The following is a 15,204-nucleotide window of genomic DNA, read 5'->3' as shown; positions in this document are numbered from 1 at the left end:
TGGGCATTTTCAATATTCTCCCTTTAAGATAAGGGAGGGGAGGACATTTTGAAAGCATTTCTATTTGTTTGCAAGGTTTAGTCTCATTCTGTGCACCTATAAACCTCAATTATATGATCTTAATACATGTTAATGTACAGTATTTGTTGCGGAGGAAATTAAACGAGACAAAGTAGTCTCATTTTGGGAGTGTGTTTGAGAATGGTCAGCCTCTGTTAAGGGATTACTTAAAAAAAAAAATAGGCTAGGTGTGGTGGCTCACGCCTGTAATCCCAGCACTTTGGGAGGCTGAGGTGGGCGGATCACTTGAGGTCAGGAGTTCAAGACCAGCCTGGCCAACATGGTGAAACCCCATCTCTAATAAAAATTAAAAAAAAAATTAGCCAGGCATGGTGGCACGCCTGTAATCCCAGCTAGTTGGGAGTCTGGGGCGGGAGAATCTCTTGAACCCTGGAGGCAGAGGTTGCAGTGAGCCAAGATCGTGCCACTGCACTCCAGCCTTGTGACAGATTGAGACTCCATCTCAAAAACAAATAAATAAATAATAAGGTAAGCCAGGTGTGGTGGCACACACTTGTAATCCCACCTACTTGGGACGCTGAAGCAGGAGGATCCCTGGAGCTAACGGTTACACTGAGCTAAGATTGCATCACTGCATTGCAGCCTGGGTGACACAGCAAGAGCACATCTCAAAAATAAATAAATAAATAAATAAAAATTATTAGCTGAAAGAACCTTATTTTTAAAATGTATATGTAATAAAAGGGTAAAATCATTACTTTCATACAGATATAAAATGATCACATGTCAAAGATTTTTTATTTAACTCATTAATTAACAAGGGAACCCAGCATTTAAAGCAAGTAATGTTGTAGCTATTACAAAAGAGAGTTCAAAAGAGAACTCAAAATTCCTCACATTTATAGTCAGATGAGGAATGCTGAAACGCGATGAGGAATGCTGAAACGCATTTACAAATGGCTGAAAAACTGGCAAAACTGTTCACTGTCCACAGGGTGATCATCAGCCACATTCCACTGGACACAATTTACATTCCTATGGACAGGGATTATGACCATTAGTTTCCTACAGGAAAATATCTATCTCTACAGAGTTATAAAACAGCCTCGTTAAAGATAAAGGCAGAGGGTGGAGCTAGCCCAGACACCCAGTAAATTTCAAAACCAGCCATAATTTTTTCCTAGATTTCGAAAGTCTGGGTATGCTTTAAATGCACAGCATGAGGCTCTGCTGTGCTGCCCAGAGCGCCTCTGTCTAGCCTGCATGGTGCCGCTGTGTCCCTCCAGGGTTGTAGAAAAAATAACTTCATCCCACAGGTGAGAAAAACGATTTCTGCATTTCCCTGTGCCAGACTGTCAAAGGGCTTTTCTCCCAGCACTGACAACAAGGTTTCCTACCACCACATGGTGACTTCCCTTTAAGTGAGTGGCAAAAACAGGGCTAAAAGGCAGCTGAAACAATTCCCCTTGTCAGTAAAATTTGTCAGGCCCCCTGCTCCTGTCTCTTCATACTCCCTGGTTCGTGACCTCTTTCTGGTTCCTGTGAGGCAGGTCTTTATCCACATGACCGTGACGTTCCTGGGCTCTGCTCCGCCCTGGCCTCAGTGCCTTGCTTGCTGGGAGAGCCTGATGAGCTGTCGCCCACAGCTGCATCTCTGTATTCACTTGCATTGGTGCCGCCATTCCAGCTGACTCAGCCTGGCTGACCCCTCTGCTCCCCCAGCTGGGCTGGTACCATTATTCTGTTCCCCTGACATTCCCCATCATGCAAATGTTTCCCTTCCATGAATCCTATTGAGCCAGTGGGTAGAATGGCTCTTGACTGGGGTAAAATTGTAATCAGTTGTTTGAAACAAAGAGAAGTATACTAGAGAGCCCAAATGAGTTTCTTATCCATGTTAAAAGCCAATTTTCTGAACATGAAGGTGGGGTCTGGATAGAGATCAGAGGCAGAGGGAAGGTGCGTAAGCTGAGTACAGAACCCAGAAGAGAGGCTGTTCCTGCTCTTGCGAAGGCTGCTGCCTAGACTGGGAAGGTGGAAATGATCTGTATTAGTCAGAGTTCCCCAGAGAAACAGGGCCAATAGGACGTGTACAGAGAGAGAGAGAGAGAGAGAGAGAGAGAATTTATTTTAAGGAATTGACTTAAGAGATTACGGGGACTGGCAAACCCAAAATGGTGGGACAGGCCAGCCGGCTGGAGATACAGGAGGGAGATGTTGCAATGTTGCTATTCAAGTCAGAATTCTCTTCTTGTTGGTGGCAGGAGGGAAGGTCAGCCTTCTGTTCTGTTCAGGCCTTCAACCCATTGGATGAAGCCCACACACATTATGGAGGGTGATCTGCTTTTCTCAAAGTCCATAGATTTTAATGTGAAACTCATCCCCCCAAAAAACCCTCTCCAAAACGTCCAGAACCGTGTTTGATCTGGGCACCTTGGCCCAGCCAAGTTAACACATAAAATTAACCATCACACATTCCCAGGACTATAGCCTGGGTCTCAGGAGCCAGAGAGTTGAGAGTCCAGAGTTTTCAGCTGGAAAACAAGGCTGGTACTGGGAGAAGGTAAAGGAAAACATGGCTGCAGAGTGGCCACACAGAAGGGCGGCTAGGGGAATCCAAGCTGAGCCTTATTACTATTACTCCCCTGTCCTGCTCCTCTAATGACCCTCTCTGCTCCCTAGGGAACCTTGCCACCTGTGCTGCCTCCAGGCTGCTCGAGGAATTTTTATTGCATTCCTAAAAGTGCCAAGATAGCTCACTGCGACCTTGCCTAGCTGAACTACCCTTATGGGGACCCAGCCATCAGCCCAGGGTCTCTGGACTTTCTTCTCTTCACGCCTGTCTGTCACTCTTCTTCAAAGGTTTACAAAGTGGTTACAGGGGAGAGTTCTGGGGCAGGCAGCCCACTCTGCAACAACCATGAGAGGGCAAGCATTGAACATAGAGGAAGTTCAACCCCACTGGCACTAGTGGCTCCTCTGTCTAGGGCTTCAGGGCCTGTGTAGTAGGTTTAATGGTGACCCCCCAAAAGGTATGCTCATACCCTAACCCCCACAACCTGCAAATGTTACATTATTTAGCCAAAGAGTCTTTGCAAATGTAATTAAGAATCTCAAAGTGAGATAATCCTGACATCTAGGCAGACCCTAAATCCAGTGAAGAGCTTCCCTGTAAGGGAAAGGCAGAGGGACACTTGAGGCAGAGAAGATGACCTTGTGAAGATAGAGGTAGAGATTGGAGGTATGCCGTCACAAACCAAGGAATGCCCAGAGCCACCAGAAGCTGGAAGGGGCAAGGAATTCCCTATAGCCTTAGACACCTTTGATTTCAGACTTCTGGCCTCCAGAACTGAAAGAGAATGAATTTCTGTGAAGCCACCAAATGTGTGTTAATTTGTTACTGCAGTCTCAGGAAACTAATACACACTATTGGTGGCCCTTTAAAGTTGTCTGAGACACTATGGATCCAGGCTCTTGAGAGCAGTAACATAAAAGCTATCAAGCAGCCAGAGGCAAAGCAAATGCAGTGTCCTCACTGTATAGAAGCTGCACAGAGAGGGAAGCTATGTGCAAATAGAAGCTATATAGAGAGACAATGACATATAGAAGCCGCATGTGTTAATTTATCCCTTCAACAGGTCTTTATTGAGCACCCACCATGTGCCACAGCATCGTATTAGTTGCTTATCATACTATGATGATCAGAGGATGCAGTTTCAAAGCCCATTGTCCCTAGCATCCCTTCCTCCAGGTCAATCCTTATCAACAAACGAACCATCTGGTGAGCTGTGCTGTGTGCAGTGCTCTGTGCTGGAGCCAGTCAGATCCAGGACCGCTCTTTCCCCCTGATGGGCCCAGCCTGGCCTTCTGCTCCAGTTTGCTGCTGCACCACCTTCCTCTCTCGGCTCACTGGATCCTCTCCAGCATCACCCATCTGGTCCCCAGAATCCATTCCCAGCCAGAGCCCTTGCTTCCCAGGCCCAGCTCGCAGTAGATCCCTTGTGGGAGTTGAGACTGAGCGTCCCAGCATGGAGTCACACTGCCTGAGTTTGATCCCTGGCCTCACCATTTACTAGCTCAGTAAACTTAGAGAAGTATGTATTATTTCTTAGCCTTGATTTCCTCATCTATAAAATGGAAATAATAGTGTCTGCTTCATAGGGTAGTTCAATTAAATAAGGTAGTGTCTAGCTTTCAGTCAGTGCTTCCTAAATAATAGCTATGATTATTTTAGGAGAAGTGGTCCATTTCTTAGTTGTCCTCCGTCTCCCATCAGGAGGCCTGGAGTCTCTTCTGCTCTAACCTGAGAAATTGTGTTTTTCCAATATGAACCAGGAAGGCACTTTTCAGGATGTGTGAGGTGGCCATGTGCAGTGGCTCACATCTATAATTCTAGCACTTTGGGAGGTCAAGGCAGGAGGATTGCTTGAAGCCAGGAGATCAGCCTGGCCTACAAAGCGAGACCCTGCCTTTATTTTTTTTAAAAAAATTAAAATTAAAAATAACATTCAAAAAAATTAAAAATGAAAATAAATTTTAAAAAGAATGTGTAAGGACAATTGACCTTGAGCCAATTGCAAAGAAGAACAATGAAAAAACAACCTGGTAGACAGGGCACCACAGATAAAGGAAAAAGTGTGGCTGCTGGCCTGAGTCAACAGTGGGCCAGCCTGGGCTCTCAAAGAAAGGAAGTGACAAGAGCTAGGAGGGAGCCAGGGTCCAAGGCTTTGCCACCCTCATGCTCAGATCACTTTGTTCCACATATGCAGGAATGGCGAGAGCTGGACCCATGCAATGTTCTTCTCCTACAGGTTAAAGAATGATACGAACTGGGATTTTTAGATGCTCCTAATTATCTCCTGTGGGAGTCCCAAGTTTGAAATTCATTAGAAATGACACTTGGGGCCGGGCGCGGTGGCTCACACCTGTAATCCCAGCACTTTGGGAGGCCAAGGCAGGAGGATCACCTGAGGTCAGGAGTTCGAGACCAGCCTGGCCAACATGGTGAAGCCCTGTCTTTACTAAAAATACAAAAATTTTTAAGTATTTTTGGTGGGGGGTGCCTATAATCCCAGCTACTTGGGAGGCTGAGGCAGGAGAATTGAACCCAGGAGACGGAGGCTGCGGTGAGCTGAGATTGCACCACTGCACTCCAGCCTGGGTGACAAGAGCAAAACTCCATCTAAAAAAAAAAGAAAGAAAAAAAGAAATGACACTCAGTACCCAAATACTTGTACATGTTCATAGCAGCACTTCTCATAATAGCCAAAAGGTGGACACAACCCAGGTGTCCATGAACAGACTAATGGATAAGCAAAAGGCGGTAGGTACACTCAACGGAATATTATCCGGCCATGAAATGGAATGAAGTACTGATACATGCTACAACTTGGATGAACCTTCAAAACATGACACTAAGTGAAAGAAGGCACACACCAAAGGTCCCATATTGTATGATTCCATTTATATAAAATATCCAAAGTAAGTAAATCCATAGACATGAAAAGCAGATTGGTGATTCCCAGGGGCTAGGGGAGGGGAGAATAATGAGTAACTGCTTAATGGGTAAAGGGTTTTCTTTAGAGGTGATGAAACTGTTTTAGAGCTAGATAGAGGTGATGGTTACACAACATAGTGGATGTACTATATGCCACTAAATTGTTCACTTTAAAATGGTAGATTTTATGTTATGTAAATTTCACTCAATTTAAAAAAAAAAAAAACACAAACCTCCAGCATGAAAGAACCCAGAGCCTGAAAACCATTAATTCTGTCCTCTCCTCCATGTGTCTGATTCTAGGATCCTTTGCTTATTGCCCAGGGAAAAGAAAGAGGTTGCAAATTTGGAGCCCATGCAATGACTCATCCTTTAATGGGGATTATTATGAAAAGAGCCAACCAAAAACCCAGGTCAGGTCATTTGCAAAAGATGTATTTGATTTCAAAAGCAATTTGTTCTAAGTTATGGTATCTTTCTTGCATTCAATTAAAGCTTCCATTCCAGAAATATTAGTGTTTTTAATACCTCCCCCACACCAACTGTAAGATCTCATAGCAGCTTTCTGGGTTTGCAGCAAGTCCTTGATTCTTTCAGAACATGGTTGGCCAAAGTCTTGAGTGTCTGTCCCTGCCCAACATATGGAAAGAAAATCACTCTTCCCACTGCTGCACCCATTCTCTAAAAGGTCTTTCCAAAAGATATTCCTAGTAGCAGTTATGCAAATGTGTAGATAAGGTAAGGTTACATTTGGAGAAGCTAGCTCTATGTCACATGGCACAAATGCCACAATCTCCAATTCAGTGCTGTGGATGCCTGACAGCAAATGACTCCCCCATGCTCTCAGATCAAATCCTCCCTCTCACTTATCTCTCAGTGTGGTTAGTCCAGAACTGGTAGGACAGTTTGTCAATGTCAGGGATCTAGGCTTCTTCCAGATGGTTTTTCTGCTCACCCTAGGATTCTGTCCTTACCCACACAGTCCAAGATGGCTAACACCACTTCCACACTCTGACCAGCAGAAAAGGGGAAAGAGAAACCATGAGAGACAATTCTATTTCATTTTAAGAACACGACCTGGGAATTTCACACTTCACTACTGCTGATACCCCATGAGCCAGAATCAAGCTACACTGTCCCATCCAGCTGCAAGGGAAGCTGGTTGTGTGCCCAGCTTTAACTTCTATCATTGTAGAAAAAGGGGAGGATGGATATTGGGAAAGACACAGGATTCAGACCCACAGCCAAATCAGTGTTCTTTTTCTCACCAGTCTCCCCAGTCTCTTTGCTGTCATTCAAAATGATGTGTTAATGCCCCACCTCTAAGCCTTTACTCAAGCTCTTCATAACATACAATGTTCTATCTACTTCTCCATACCCATCCTGCCTTTATCATTCCCTCAGATCTCATCTGTTCCTCAAAACCTTCTCTGACAACCCCAGCTCACAATGACCTTTTCCATAACATTCCTTGGCCTTGAAGTTTTCCTTACACACATGCTATTCTGTGTAGTTATGTCTTCATTTCAGACCTAAGCAGCAAGTTTCTGGAGAACAGGGTCCCCATTGTATGGTTTGCTTGTATGCCCTACGGTTTCTAGCCCAGTGCTGAGCACAGGTGTAGTGTTTAACAATTACACTCTGAAATAAGTTGAATTTGATTAAAATAGTAAGCTGAATAATTTAGGACAATATTCTTATTTCATTATGGCATTTTCTGCATATTTAATCTTTCCTATTGCACACACACACACACATTTCACAATTCAAGAAATCAGTTTTCTCATTCAATTGTTTACTGGGCAGTTTTCCATCAATGTTACCTGCACTGTTTTAAAAATTAAATAGGATAAGTATAATCTAAGCACTTAGCATAAGATCTGGCAGTGTAAATAAATGTTAAGAGGGAAAAAAAGTCAAGGACGAAGTATAAACGTAAACTGAGTTAAAGTGTTTAAAACTTGCTGCAATGGGAAGAGCAAAGATTCTGGTATTCGACTTTCTGGTTTGAACTTTGGCTCTTCTTACTAGTGACAATGTTGCAGAGTATTAAATAAATGGACTGTGTGCTTGCCTTTATCTATTCTCTCTCAGTTCTGTGCATACCTTTCTATATTCCAATTTGGAATGCTGGGGGCTTGGAGTCTGAAAATTACATTTTCCAAATTCCCTTGCTGGCCTCTTTCCAGTTAGGGTCTGCAATTGGGAGGCACAGCTGGGAGATTAGAAGGCAGGAGGAGAGAAGAAAGGACTCTTCCTCCTTCCATCTCCTTTTAGATGGCTATAACTCTAGTATCTTTTGACACAACTAGCATCAAGGTTAAGCCACTCTCCCATCACCAGCCACACAGTGCCCCCTTGGCAGTGCCAGTACCAGATACCCGATGGCTCTGCAGCAGCCCAGCTCCTAAGATGTTGACCCTACCTCTGTATTCCTAGGTTCTAATTGGGCCTCTTTCCTGTTGCTCCTCCAGCTCTAAGATTGCTTCCTGTACTTACTAATCTCCCTGCCCCTTTTTGGTTGTTCCAACACCTGTGAAATCCATTTACTGTATTAAATACCCTCTGGTTGAAGTACCTGGCATAATTTCCATTTTTCCTAACTGGATTTCGACTGATACGGTATGCAATGCACTAAATGCATTTCAAATGCTCAACAAATATTGATTCTCCCTTAAGTGAAAAAAGAATACATAATGGGAGTAAAGATGTATTAGTTTTATTTTTTTAATTATCATTTCTTTTCATATCATTTCTTTTCATTGAGCCCAGAGGTGGAGGCTGTGGCGAGTTCTTGAGTTTTCTCCACAGGCTCCACAGGCTCCCGGTACTCCACAAAGACCACTGGTTCTCGGACTTAGGTATGAATCAGAATCAACTGTGGAATCCTCAAGATGCTCAGGCTCACCAAGGGCCTGAAAGGGATGAGGCTGAGTTGTGTGCATTTCAAATAAGTAATTGTTACTTGTGCTAAAGTTTTAGGATCTCTTGTTTAAATAGACCATAATAAATTCCAACCTGGGCAACATGGCTACATTAGTCCATTCTCACATTACTACAAAGAACTACCTGAGACTGGGTAATTTATGAAAAAAAGAAGTTTAATTGACTCACAGCTCCATAGGCTGTACAGGAAGCATGATTAGGAGGCCTCAGGAAACTTACAATCATGGCAGAAGGGCAAAGGCGAAGTGCTACACACTTTTAAAACAACCAGATATCATGAGAACTCACTTGTTATCACGAGAGCAGCAAGGGGGAAGTCCACCCCCAAGATTCAGTCACCTCCCACCAGGTCCCTTCTCCAACATGTGGGAATTACAATTCAACATGAGATTTGGGTGGGGACACAGAGTCAAACCATATCAATGGCAAAACCTCGTCTCTACAAAAAACACAAAAAATTAGCTGGTGGTGGTGGCACGTGCTTGTAGTCCCAGCTACTGGGGAGGTTGAGATGAGAGGATCACCTGAGCCCAAGAGGTCGAGGCTGCAGTGAGTTGTGATTATGCCACTGCACTCTAGCCTGGGCAACAGAGTGAGACCCTGTCTCAAAAAACAAAAAGAACATAATAAATTAATGAGTATGATTTCCTTTTCGTTGTCGTTTTTTTGCTTTTTTTTGAGACGGAGTCTCGCTCTGTAGCCAAGGCTGGAGTGCAGTGGCATGATCTCAGATCACTGCAAGCTCCACCTCCCAGGTTCACGCCATTCTCCTGCCTCAGCCTCCCGAGTAGCTGGGACTACAGGCGCCCGCCACCATGCCCAGCTAATTTTTTTGTATTTTTAGTGGAGACAGGGTTTCACTATGTTAGCCAGGGTGGTCTCAATCTCTGTGACCTTGTGATCTGCCTGTCTCGGCCTTCCAAAGTGCTGGGATTACAGGCATGAGCCACTGTGCCCAGCCGTGAGTATGATTTCTTAATGCCTCACAGGTGGCACAATGTTACCTGCTCACTGGTGTCTCAATAAATGCTGGTCAGGCATGGTGGCTCATCCTCGTAATTTTAGCACTTTTTAAAATATTCTTTTTTTTTTTTTTTAAATTTGAGACAGAGTCTTGCTCTGTTGCCCAGGCTGGAGTTCAGTGGCACGATCTCAGCTCACTGCAACATCTGCCTGCTGGGTTCAAGTGATTCTCGTGCCTCAGCTTCCCAAGTAGCTGGGATTACAGATGTGCACCACCACCCCTGGCTAATTATTGTATTTTTAGTAGAGATGGGGTTTCACCATGTTAGCCAGGCTGGTCTCGAACTCCTGGACTCAAGTGATCCACTCACCTCGGGCTCCCAAAGTGCTGGGATTATAGGTGTAAGCCACCATGTACAGCTCAATCCTAGCACTTTGAGAGGTCAGAGTGGGAGGATTGCTTGAAGACAGGGCAATATAGCAAGACTCCATCTCTACAAAATAAAAAATAAATTAGCCAGGCATAGTAGTGCCACCTGTAGTCCCAGCCAGTCAGGAAGCTGAAGCAGATGGATCACTTGAGCCCTGGAGTTTGAGGTTGCAATGAGCTATGATCATGCCACTGCCTTCCAACCTGAGCAACAGAGCAGGACCCTGTCTCAAATAAATAAATAAATAAATGTTGTTTGATAATGATGCTGAATGCTGATGCTATCCTAATTACCAGTTGAATAGTCCCTAGTTTTAGTGACATCAAGTTCAAACCAACCTTGAGCTGGTTTATTACGATGATATTAGATAGTTCTTGGCTCCATTCTATATGTGAGGGGTAGAGAAAACGCCTATGGATTGTAAGTGACAGAATCAAGGTTTGATCTGTTGAAGTTAAGAGAAGCACCAAGAAAAATTAGCTTCTCAACACCAAAGCCTACACCACCCAGAGATAATTCAAGCCCCATGATGGCAGAACCAATAGGAGGACAAAAAGATGTTACAAACATTTATCACAACATCCATTCTCTTGGCTACCCTTACCTCTTCCTCTTCCATTACTCTTTCTACTCTCACCTAATCTAAGGAAAACCTCAAACCCCTAACAATAGAGCTCTTTTAAGCCCATGTTTCTCTCACCCATCCCGCATACCAATGTTCCTACATCCATATCAGAAGCCTATGAAAAGCCCTTCAGAGGAGGAGTGATTCTATGACTATCGAAAGAGGGTTTGTCTTCACAAGAGAATCGAGATACTAGGTTATCATGAAATCCTGTCCTTTACAATGACTGTTGTGCCAAATGAGACACAGTCTCATTCATGGGCTTCTGAATTCCATCTCAACGGAGAAACCCATGGCAGCCAACAAAGTGTAAGGGAAGAAGGCTGAGCCCAGGAGGGGTTAGTACAACATGCTGGGTGACTTCAGATAGTAGGACTGACTTTATTCATTATTTGAATGAATACATCAGAGTTCACACACTCAAGTGGTGCTTTTTTCTCCCTTCTATGCTGCCATACTCACTACATTTTAAAAACACCCCTAGAGCCTGCTACAGATTTTATGAAGAAATATTCCTCAGTGCCAAGTCTTCCTCCTTGAGTGGATTTGATTACTTGGAAACAATTGAAATTATTTGAAAGTAAATCTGATGGCCAAAGTATGTGATCAAGCTGGGAATTATCATTACAGTATTTGGTCAAACCTGGCTGAAGCCAAAGGAAAGTAAGAGTGAAGGGGAGTGTAAACTAGTTGTAAATGCTATTTTCAAAGAGAAACTGCAAGCATTTAGATAATATTTGAGAGATGTTAGTCTTCCAAGATGACTGTAAAAGGACAGCTCTCATTCTGAGTGAATAGATTACATATATGTGGGTTTAAAGAAAAATCAACATAACTTTATAATATTATATTCACAGAAGTAGTTCTCAATTCTCTCCCCATATATGAAACCCAGCTGACCAGGGTATTCTTCCTGCTTGTCATGACCTAAGGCAATGAGGTTGTCTGAAAAAGACATAGATTTTGGAAAAATCTATGAGCAAATCTGTTCCTGAACTACTGATTTTCTCTGTAATCCTGAATGAGTTGCTTAAACTCACTAAACATTGGTTTTCTTATCTGTGTAATGAGCAAAACAATACTACCCCAACGGAGCAATTGAAAAAAATTAATATATGCAAAAAAAAAATATGTGCAAGTGCCTAGTGCAGGACCTGGGCCCAAAGCTGACACTCAATAAAGGCTACTAGTACTAATGTAAACATGATTCTTATCAATGTGTGGATGTGGTGTCCAAGGACACCCTGCTTTATCATTCTTCCAAGATACAGGTTCAGATATGTCTATTTATATGAACCAGACAGCCAAGCCTGCAGCAGCCCATAATAAGTTTTAATCAGAGCAGAGAAGAGCCAGTGGTAGCTGTATTAGTCTGTTCTCATGCTGCTATGAAGAAATACCTGAGACTGGGTAATTTATAAAGAAAAGAGGTTTAATTGACTCACAGTTCCACATGGCTGGGGAGGCCTCAGGAAACTTACAATCATGGTGAAGGCACCTCTTCACAGGGCGGCAGGAGAGAGAATGAGTGCCAAGCAAATGGGGAAAAGCCCCTTATAAAACCATCACATCTCGTGAGAACTCACTATCACGAGAATAGCATGGGGGAACTGCCCCCATGACTCAATTCTCTCCACCTGGTTCCCCCCTTGACGCGTGGGGATTATTACAATTCAAGATGAGATTTTGTGAGGGGACACAGCCAAACCATATTAATAGCACACTGGAAGTTCCTCTTCTCTTAGTCCACCTATGCAAAACGGGAAAAGTTGCATCATCTCAAAGTATGCCAGTATGTTAGAATGTTAGAATGTCTTGGTTACCCACCAGCACTGAGGATTATGGTTCGGCATACATAACCGAAGTTTTCCCTTAAGAACCAATACTTTTCCCAAAATTGTAATTATTTCTGGGGATGGGAGGTAATCACTCTAAAACATAGCATTTACCTCTCTATATTTTAAAGCAGAGAACATGATTTAACTTTTTTGTTATAACCCAGGATCATCATTATGAACATTTGTTGCAGCAAGGAGGGGTGGCTCAGGGCTGGGCCTACTTTTTGGTTTTTCTGCCTTTTCCTTCTTTGATGGCAGGCATTGTCTGGATATCGCAGTCTTGAGATGTCACATGTTCACCAACCTTGGACACAGGCAGCCACTCAGAAACCACCAATGTTCATGACGGTGACCACATTCTAATTAAAGATATGAGTTATTTGGTAGGTGGACCTAGAATGAGACCCTACTTCAGCCATTTACCCTTGAGCAAATGACTGTACTGAACCTCAGCTTCCTCATCTATTAGATGGGGATAAAACAGTGCCTACCTCATAGGGGAGTCACAAGTCTCAAGAAAATAGATGTTAAATGCTTAGAAGCCACTGGCAGAAACCAAATGCTCAATAAATATTTACTACTACTACTATTATTATTACTAGTAGGCAAGGCCTCTAGGAAATTCAGACTTCCCTACCACAGCCCTCCTAAACACCCACCCTTTCTAGGTCTCTCTTCTTCCATCTGTTAAATAAAGCTGATAGAAGGAATTGCCTGAGCAGAAAGTGACTAAAGCCCCCTGCATTTTCCCCCATAATCTGGTGGGTTCCAGAGATGAGAATTTGAGCCAAAGGAGAACTCAATTATCCTGTCAAAAGCTAAGCCAACACTTTGGGAGGCCAAAGTGGAAGGACCGCTTGAACACAGGAGTTTGAGACCAGACAGGGCAACATAGTGACATCCCATCTCTACAACAAAACAAAACAAAACAAATTAGCCAAGCAGAGCAGGTGTGGTGGCTCAGGCCTGTAATCCCAGCAATTTGGGAGGCTGAGGTGGGTGGATTGCTTGAGCTCAGGAGTTCAAAACCAACCTGGGCAACCTGGAAAAACCCCACCTCCACAAAGAAATTTAAAAAATAAAAAAAATAGCTGGGCACGGTGGTATGTGCTTGTAGTTCCAGCCACTTGGGAGGCTGAGGTGGGGAGGACAGCTTGAATCCAGGAGGCTGAGGTTGCAGTGAGTTGACACTGCACCACTGCACTCCAGCCTGGGTGACAGAGCAAGACCCTATCTCAAAAAAACAAAAAATAAAAAGAACTAGCCAAGTGTGGGGCGTCAGGGTACACATATATAGTCTCAGCTACTAGGAAGGCTGAGACAGGCAGATTGCTTGAGCCTGGAAGGTCAAGGCCGCAGTGAGTCATGATGGTACCACTGTACTTCAGGCTGGGTGACAGAGCAAGACCCCGTCTTAAAAAAAAAAAAAAAAAAAAAAAAAACCAAGCCAATTATTCTCTCATAAGGGTCAAATTTCTTTACATTGCCTTAATGGCCATTCAGACTGGCCATAGCTGCACCTGTGTGAGGCGTGCAGGCAGAGACGTCAGTGTAGGAGTGGGTTGTAGGGACCAAACATCTCTGCCAGATCAAGTAGGCAGGCCTTGGCTGGTGATCCTTGGTAGCAGAAGGGCAGGAATCCCCAGAGCCTCTCGTCTGGCACCATTTGTGGCACTAAATAAAAATGTGCTACAGAGCCATGGCAGCTGTGTGGAGCTGATGAGGATTCAGGAGGCTGTGCAGCTCTCCAAGTGGTGATTTTCTAGCTTGTGTATCCTGTAGGGGGTTAATTAACCTCCTCAAGTATACTATTCTGGCTGTTTTATCACTAGGGGATATAATTTAAGGTCACTCTGAAGTGAAGTGAAGACAGCAACAACAGCTGCAGCCTTTGTTATGTCGAGTTTGGGAGCTGCTGCGCAGACCCCAGCCCCACACTGCATCATGTGCAAGCACTATTAATAAACCAACAATGGGCGCTTGAACTGGTGGACAAGTGTCTTCACTGAGCATGTACCACTGGGTTAGGGAGCAAGTCCTGTAGCATCTTCTCCCCAAACACAGGCTTCTCCCAGGGACTCACTGCCCCCCATGTAACATTCCCAAGATAAACTCCAGATTTGGGACCATCATAATCCTTTTATTTTTTATAACACCAAACCAGTTCTCTTTCCACCAAACCTACACAACCTCTATTTCCATATCAGCAGCTGTAGTTCACTTTGCATAGTGCTTTGCTATAAAGTTGGGCACGTATTTTTTATAAAGCAAGTCATATTTCAAATGCACTAGGTGACTTTGAAATTCTATTCGTTCTCTATTGCTGTGTAACAAATTAACGCCAAAACGTAGTAGATTACCACAATCCTAAATATTTATTATCATCATGATGTCTGTGGGTCAGGAATTCAGGAGTGCCTTCGCCGGGTGGTCCTGGTTTGGGGACTCCGATGAGGTTACAGTCAAGATGTCGGCTAAGGCTGCAGGCATCTGGAGGCACTGCTTCCAAAATGGCTCACGCACGTGGCCTCACTGTCTCCCCACGAAGGCCTCTGAAGGCTCTTGAGTGTCCTCACAAGGCTGCTGACATCCTCCACGTAAGCAGCCCATGGACAGCAAGCCAGGCCAACAGTGTCCTTTTTATGACCCAGCCTCAGAAGTCACACAGGATGGCTTCTGCCACATTCTATTCACTGGAAGAGAGTCAGTCACTCGGGTCAGCTCATATTCAGGGAGAGGGAATAAGCTCCACTTTTAAAAGGAGCAATGTCACAGGATTTTGAACATGTTTTTAAACCACCAAACACTGGTGGATCCTTCATTTGGGATCCACCAGTGCCTGGTGGTTTTAAAGGATATGGGTGAATCCTTCATTCATTTAAC

The sequence above is a fragment of the Nomascus leucogenys genome, chromosome 16, assembly GCF_006542625.1.
Source record: "Nomascus leucogenys isolate Asia chromosome 16, Asia_NLE_v1, whole genome shotgun sequence".
Lineage (NCBI taxonomy): Eukaryota > Metazoa > Chordata > Mammalia > Primates > Hylobatidae > Nomascus > Nomascus leucogenys.
The sequence above is the reverse complement of the archived record's forward strand: the minus strand, read 5'-3'. Positions refer to the sequence as shown.